General features: G+C 38.1%; 1 protein-coding gene across 7 annotated transcripts in view; it reads right to left on the bottom strand.

Moving 5' to 3' along the window:
- LOC108749721 (cAMP-specific 3',5'-cyclic phosphodiesterase-like) overlaps positions 1-8,504 on the bottom strand; it is a 192,396-nt gene that overhangs the window by 113,065 nt on the left and 70,827 nt on the right. The gene's annotated exons all lie outside the window — the stretch shown is intronic.

Raw genomic sequence — 8,504 nt, 5'->3', positions numbered from 1 at the left:
ATGCAATTAACTTTAATGGAATAACTCTCGACTAAAATCGCGTCCGTGATTTTTGCGCATTTTGTACGAATGTATTTGAATGACTATGCATACATATACGGAGAGTCCATAGTGATTGAATTAATTTTCAATTGCTTTTTCTTGATGTGAAACAAAGAGAAAAAATTATTACAATGCATTAATTCGCAATTCATGTATGATAAAAAATATACGCGAGAAAGCATTACATACGTTTTATGCTTTATGTTTCTTTTATACATTACGCATCCTAGTTACACTCATGCAAGCCAAATAATACTGACCTTTGACACGCTTTTTCTGCTGCAACGTGTACGCAGTGCTGTCAACGAATCACCAATGCAACGAGACAAAAATTGCAAGCTAATATTTTGCATTACAAGTAATGGTTAGATTTACATATCGATAATTCAGTTGGGAAGTAAAAAAAGTATTACAACCTAATAGGTATAAATATTACCTAAAATTTTCTCTATTTATGTTACGTAATTAACGATAAATATTTCTGTAAAACTAAATAAAAAAAATATTTTTGTAAATTTGCGTAAAATATACTGCACCATTTAAACCTCGTCATTCTCTAAGACCTCTAAGAAATTTATGAATTTTCGTCGTTCTCTTTCTCTTCTTAGCAATCGAGCACTTACGTCATTAGATTTATCGGGATAACCTCGATATTTTAAAATTCTTTTTCCATTTCTACGATAAATCGACCTCTTATCTTAATTGCTTTCTAATAATGATTTATAAAATCACTGATTCAGATAGGAATTCATATTTGAAAAATCTCTATCTGATAGACAGAATGTCACGCACGAATAAAATAATCGCCAGAACTTTGATAAAGTGTAACACTAAAATATTTGCCATCAAGATTGCGTTTCTTGAAGGGAGTTTTTCAAAGTTATCATCTTCATGCATCTCACCCCGTTGATTTTATCGAGCAGGAAACTTCTAGCTTTGTTAGCGCGACAGCCAATCCAACGCTAGCAACTGTCACGCAACAATTTGTACGCTTTTAGAATTAAATTCTAAATACCATAAAACCCCTCTTTTGTTTCCCGAAGAACGCGACTCGTATTGCTCTTCCGCCGTGCAGCGCGTTTAAAGCATATCAAAGTTAGCGTTTGGCGCTAAAAATATCCGCAAACTACTGTAATCACGAATACCTACGGGGCACGCTCGCTACATTAATATCTGACGTCTGGTAGCTCACTGACCTATTTGAAGGATGAACACGTGGTCCGCATGGGCAGCAACAATTGCTCAAACGTTTACGTCTACGCGCACACCAATCCTGGCCCATCGTCGTCACCTTCGATTCGTGGCTTACGATTTTCCTACGAGTAACATTTCGTCTATTCTGACTCGTTGGAAAGGTCGCAGTTACGTGGCTCACATAAGTCTATTTATTTCGTGTCATATTAATAGCTCAATTAAAGAACAAATTCCTCGATCATTGGTTTTTGTGCCGGAGAAAAAAAATCGCAGACCATTGCATATGTTCGTTGCCTCGCGAATCACATCTTTCGCGCATTGTTTCTCGTTCGCAGATGGACATCTTCGATTTTCTCGCATGAACTAATCTGCAAGTCCTCCGGAAATTTCCGCATGCAATTTTCCATCTCGCAGGTCGCATTTCTCGCTCCGATCCAGGAGCAGTCGAGAAAATGCGCATTGATCTCTTTTCAAAGGACACGTATGGTAAAAGCTGCCGTATCCAGCGAGGGAACGACGTTAATATCTCTCGAATATCCGGCAAAACTCTTCAACGAAAATCCAGCGTTACGATAGCTTTCAATTTCACGGATTCTTTCATTCCTTCGAGGAATCCCTTCCGCGATACGAGATATTCGCTTACTCGTGATCATATCGATTACGTTTCTGCGAGCGTTGATGATGTTGAATGAACTCTCGATATTGGAATAATCTCATTATCGTTTTTTATAACGGGTGATTATATGTCGATTATATAATCGTTATGTTTAATAGACGCGAAATTTGAAATGAAATGTTCGAAATTGCGCGACGGATAACAAGCTGCAATTTAGACGAGATTAAGCAAAAAAAGAATTTTACGGGGCGCTCTCGATTTTTTTTATTAAACGTTGCGGTATTAAAAATCTTCTTTATAGGAAGGAATCTCGGGCACTCGACATTCCGTCTGACCTGAGCAATTTTATTGTGTATTCCTTACTTAAAATGTGCCATAAAGATGTTACCTTTCTCTTCTGGATAAGGAAAATATTATTCCACTTCGAAACGATTACGCCGTCTGTCGGTGTCGAGCTGACAAAATTTTCCGAAATTTGCAAATGTAACGAAAGAAAATATTCCCGAGATATTTTAGCATTTTATTCCGCGGTTCTTGGAAGATGTTAATAATCGTGAGATTTATTTTTTTGAGTGCAAATTAATTGTTTTTCCTTGCTTTCAAGATCTTATTGCGTCGACGAACAAAGTGCAATTTGAATTGGTGACTATTCATTACCTTCCTCTTTTCTACTGTAAATATTAAAGTAGACACGTCCGATCGTATCGACTCTCATCGCAATTCAGAATTTGTATTCCGCCAATCTCGGTTCAGTATACGTCAGTCAGCTAATTTTATCGTGCATTAACATTAGCCTCGTTATCTTAAAGGAAATTGGGAGATCTCGTAACGGACGTGTAGCCTTTGATTTCGTGTCGAAATCAGTGAATTTATAAGTCCACATTTATATGCAGCACTTCTGGATGCATGTTCGTCGTTTGGCATTCAAGGTCGTTAATGCATGACTTATACTACACACACCGTATAATTTATTCCAAAAACACGTATCGTTATTACTTCGCAGCAGCATAATTTTTTGTTATAGATCATCAAACGAGTTACAACTAATTTTCATCCACTATCCCTATTCGTTGTGTGTTAGCTTTCATAAAAACTTCATTCTGAAAAATCACACGTTCTCTGCTTATGGTGATAATTTCTCCATCAAAGAATTTCCTTTCTCCTTCAATGCAACGATCTTAGCGCTTTCTATCATCAAAGTGGACGCGCATATCTCGAGATTACTTAAAGCCACATAGACACAAATCAATATTCAATCCCCGACGTATCATCCAAGCGCAATTCAACGTCGAGAGGAATCGACTAATTCGACGATATTCAACGTTTTGCGGTTGCAGTTACCTCAATTCTTGTCTACCTCAACAACACCAATTTTTCACCGAGGTCCACTAGAACTGTCACTGCTTGTCATCTTCGTAGACTCGTCAACGATCGTCGTCCGAGCTGGACTCGCCGACGGAATTGCGCGAACGTCATTGCGCGACTTCATCGCACTCGTCTCCGGCGTGTCTCGCGAGTCACGACGAGCGAGCGTGACACGAGAAGTGTCTCCGGAGTCCGGCGTCGGGTCGTTTGCGCTCACGGCACGCGGATCAATCGGGTGCACATGGCCGCACGAACACGCACGATGCACTCGCTGGTCCTTCCCACGTCGCACATGGGATGACGATCCATCGATGATCGATCGTCGCGGCGAGGTGAACGAGGGCGACGCGCGCTTCGCGTTTTCACTCGGGGTGGCCGCGACAACGTTCTGCTTCTGGCCCTCGGTGAGGCGGACGGATCCGCGCGCGGAATATCGGAGGGTGCGCGTAGAAGGAGAAGATCCTCTGAATGATCAGCGGAATCAACGTCGACGGTCCGAGACCGGCTGGAGCGAGGACGCAACCAGACGCGACAGTGGAATTCGTACGAGCAAACAGGCCGCACCAACGTGGCTGCAGGACCGCAGACGTAAACCCGTGGATGGGTGGAATGAAATGAGAGTGAAAAAGAGAGGGAAGAGAAAGAGAGAGAGAGAGAGAGAGAGAGAGAAAGAGAACAATAGAAGAAGAGGGAGGGAGGGAGGAGGAGGAGGAGGAGGAGAGAGAGAGAGAGAGAGAGAGAGAGAGAGAGAGAGAGAGAGAGAGAAACAGAAAGAAAGAGAGTAAGTGAGAAGATAGAAGGGTAGCAGAAATAGAGATGGCAGAGAGTACTACGGAGAAAGACGGAGAACGAAAGAGCGACGGAGTGAGCGGCACCGTTCTCTCGTGGCTCTATCGACGCGAGCGCCTCCTTCGTCGACTTCCGCGCCGAAAACGCCGACGCTCGCGGCCGTTCGGGGTGGCCAAGGGGTGGTGGAGAACGCGAGGGATGCGAGGGTGATAAAAGGGGCGGAAATTAAGAAGAGGGAATACATTGCAAGTGGTAACTGATTACGGAATTAATTAGGAGGCTTGGCGCGTACTATGTCACATCATTGGTCATCGAAAAGATAAACGTGAAGTATGTAGATACTGCCAGTAAGTAAGCTAGACAGCGCTGAGGAACGACGAATGGAACGAATGGGAAGATGGTCCAGAACGAACCTGGCAAAGAGGAAGTTTCTTTTCGGGAGGAAGAAAAATAACAATTCGTGAGAAATAATAGTGAAAATAAATGTGTGAGCCACATAGTTACGTGGAATATGAAGGAAGTTACAGGGAATAGAAGCAAACAAATGTAGTCGGGATGCGGAAATAAATAGAGAAAAAATACAATGAATACGCCGGGGAATGTGAATGAAAATTTTCACTGCGATGATGACAACGAACTTCCAACAACAATGAAATGCGAAGATGCACCGGAGGATGAACGCAGGAACGCTGGCGGACTTCTTTATCTTCTTTCTTCAACTTCCTCTCTTCAGGACGATCTATACTTTTTATTCTATTATTATTATATTATCGGATATCGGCTTGCTTCTTCATTATCCGTCTTTTTTTTTTGTTATAGCCGATAAATACACTGAATGATAGAAATAAAAAAATAAGATAACGTCGCTATAACAATTGCGATTTAATTGTTAATGTTTATCGAATATTAATGAACTTTCTAGCGTCATACAACGTTTAGATGCATAATATTTCGACGAAAAGCAGCCATCCAGAAATTTTTTCATAGAAAATTAGTATCTGTGAGCACAAAATTTTAAGCGCTAAATTGATATATATATTGCGAGAACGTTGATTGATAAACTATTAGTTGACTTTGCACATAGAGGCTGATAATTTACATTGGCCTGAACTAAAGAGCAAATACGACTGGAGGGTTCAAAGGAGCTATCGATAATTGGCTTGATTAAGCGATTATCTAAATGATTACACAATTAATCGATGATAAAGCCGTTACCGAGAAAATCAATCACCAAACACCAAACAATCGAATGCGACGGTCGTCCCGGAAATGGCAGACGTGTATCGCACAGGAGCGGAAGAGCGAACCACGTGCTCAGAACGACACACCCACGTTTCGTTCGAAATCAATGGAGTGGCGGGGAACGTGTGATGTCTGTGCATGAGCATGGGTCTGAGTAAACGCTGCAATACAATCTGTTGGGGATGCAATGAACGACGGCCGTGCAAATGAAGGTATTCCTAGGGGGCATAAACTTATCACCTCACTCGACACGAACTAAAAATAACAACATCAATTTTATAATTTCACACTCAACGTATAAGTGTAATACATATAACATATGATATTACGTAATAGGGCTTCAGCAGAATGGCTGACTTATAATCTTAAGACAATGTCTTATGACCTAAGTCTTTTGTCTTTAGTAACGCACAATAACTGTCTCATGACTTAAGTTTTAAAAGTGTACATGTACATAAGTGTGTATATAAGGTGTTACACTTCGTATACATACATCTTTAAAACTAAGATTATAAATCAGCTATATTCTGCTAAGATCCTTACTTCGTTGAGTGCAGAAAAAAAAGTTTTGCAATTGTTGTAAAATTCTTTAATACATATAGTTGATTTCACCTTTAGTTCCTCACTAGATATAAATATGTAATAAACTAATCACATTAAAAAATCTTACAACAGTTGTGTATGCAAAGCTGCCTTTTGTGCTGAACTCTACCTATTATTGCTTATACAGCACGGATCGTTCCAACAATATCGCAGTAACATTGCGACATTCAAGCAATATTCTCAATAACGTTGCAGTAATATCGTTGCAAGCTTTTGTGCCGTATAGGGCATGTAATTTGTACATAGTTAATGCAATCGTGGAAGCAATTTATTTTTTTCATACCGAGCTGTTGAATTTTCAGCGGCGATGATCGCTTAGAAATTATTGCACAAAAATTTTGCATTCTACGTACTAATTATACATACGTATATTTAATTCGTACTAAGTATACGTACGTATATTTAATTCACGTTGAATTCGAAAAAGAGCGTCACAGCATAATGTCACGATTAATTTTAGAAATTCCCACCCTTCTAGAATTGCACTTGACCGTAACGCTTAACATCACGCATGGAACCATCAGATAGCAATAGCGCAGTCAATAAAACGTGACGGTTCGCGTTTCCGAGCCAATAAGGAGAGAAAAATAGTTGGATGGAATTATCCGATCGAGTCGCGCAGAGCTGGTTACGTTACGAGAGAAATATGAGGGTTAGCAGAGAAGTGGCGGAAAGTAGAGAAGCCAATAAAACATGCGACGTGTGTTACGCAGCAAAAAGAAAGGCGGCACTGTTGTGGATTTGTTCTTACGGAAACACGGATCCGTGACCTACGCGATGTATACAGAATCACGGTCACAAGTGCCGTGAAAGTCGCGAGTAATTGTTCACCCATGACCTACGTCAACGATATTGACCATACACACGCGACTTTAATCTAAATAACGCCACGTCGGAAGGAAAATATACATATCTTCCGTTTTCGCATGCAAAATCTAAGGAGGGAACCTTCGAGAATTATTTCAACATGCTAAAGCATTCTATTCTCTCAAACTTCTCTAAATTACATGTCGGCGATATTAAAGTTCAAAGACTATGTTGGAAATAAAAATAATTTCAATGTTGGATTCTTCATCAATGAATGTTAGTTATAGATTTGTCACAGTCTTGATTAATTTTTTATTCCATTGCCTGCTGCAAACAAAATATAACATCGCATATAAATATGACTGTTTCTTCAATACAGTGACAATATACGACACACCCACGACGCAAAATCAATGGCGTCGAGGGTGCCATGATGTGTCTACAGTAGCAGAAAATTAAAGAGGATGTGTTTCCTCCGAGATTATACGTTGAACTTTTCAACTCTGTTATCGAAAACATAATAACAAGGATGTGAATATAATAGAAGAGTAAATCAAGTACAAATATCATTGATAATTAAAATGTATTGTATTAACGATTCATATTAACTATGTACATTGTTAAAAATTTCATGAAATTTAATATACTTTTAAGTTACACAATTTAAACTTAATTTCATGACATTACATTAAATTTAATGTATTTATAACTGAAAAATATATGTGTACATGTACATAAAATTTAATGTATTTTTTATGAAAATTTATGAAATTTAATGTAGACGTCATTACATTTAAGTAACTATTGTAATTTAACTTTCAGTTCAATACTTTTAATTTCGTTCATAACCATAAACTTCATTTATATGTAAAGGAAACTTGTGGTTACATTTCTAACAGTGTAATATAATATTGCATAAATTAAATTTTTCAATAATTTAAATAATTTAATAACAAACTGAACATTTTAAAAGAATATATAAAAATTAAAAAACTGAACATTTCTCATAATAATGACATGTAGATTTACTGATTGCAGAACTATTGGAGGAAACGAACTGAAAGAGAGAGGGAAACAAAGAAAGGATGGAAAGTAGAGAGACAAATCCCGAATGAAAAATCGATAGAAAACTAATTCCAAAGACAGGAGGGCTTGCAATCTGATAGTGGTGATCAATCGATTGAAGTGGCATTTACAATGGGAAATCAATAAATGTATTCGACGAACACTCCATTAGATATGAACGAGTATTTCAGATGAGAGAAATCTCCAGATAGTAGAACTGGACAATAATACAATGATATTATTGCATTATTAAAAAAAATATATTTAATAGAATAAATTTTATATTAAACGTATTAAATTTCTGTAAAGAAATTCTATCTATTTTTTTAAAAGCTAATGCATGTATTACGAATAGCATTTTAATTAATATAATTATTTTAACAAAATTAATATCGCCTTTATGATTTTATATTTCACGCGTTTAGATTAATGAGCATGTTAGCGTTGAACAAAAAAATTTCAATCAATACCAAAAAGTCGAACGTTATTAATTGCATATATATTGGCAAAAAGACAATCGAAAATTAACTGTTATTAGATTCATATAAAGAATTATTGTTGAGATTATTCCGGAGCAATGACTCAGATACAGCTAAGCGAGATTCCCTTATTTCTGACAGATTTTGAATCAGATTAGTAGAACTTTCATTTGCTATGCACCAATAACTTGAAACTTAGTAAATGCATTGTACTCCGCATTATTTCCAGCACGCTCGAATGCATCTTCGCGATGACACCATTTATCGCCTGCTGTTCGCTGAATCTGCATTCACGAACCAGC

The sequence above is a fragment of the Trachymyrmex septentrionalis genome, unplaced genomic scaffold (assembly GCF_001594115.1).
Source record: "Trachymyrmex septentrionalis isolate Tsep2-gDNA-1 unplaced genomic scaffold, Tsep1.0 scaffold11, whole genome shotgun sequence".
NCBI classification, from domain to species: Eukaryota; Metazoa; Arthropoda; class Insecta; order Hymenoptera; family Formicidae; genus Trachymyrmex; species Trachymyrmex septentrionalis.
Note: the sequence above shows the minus strand (reverse complement) of the source record. Positions and strands in the feature narration are given on the sequence as shown.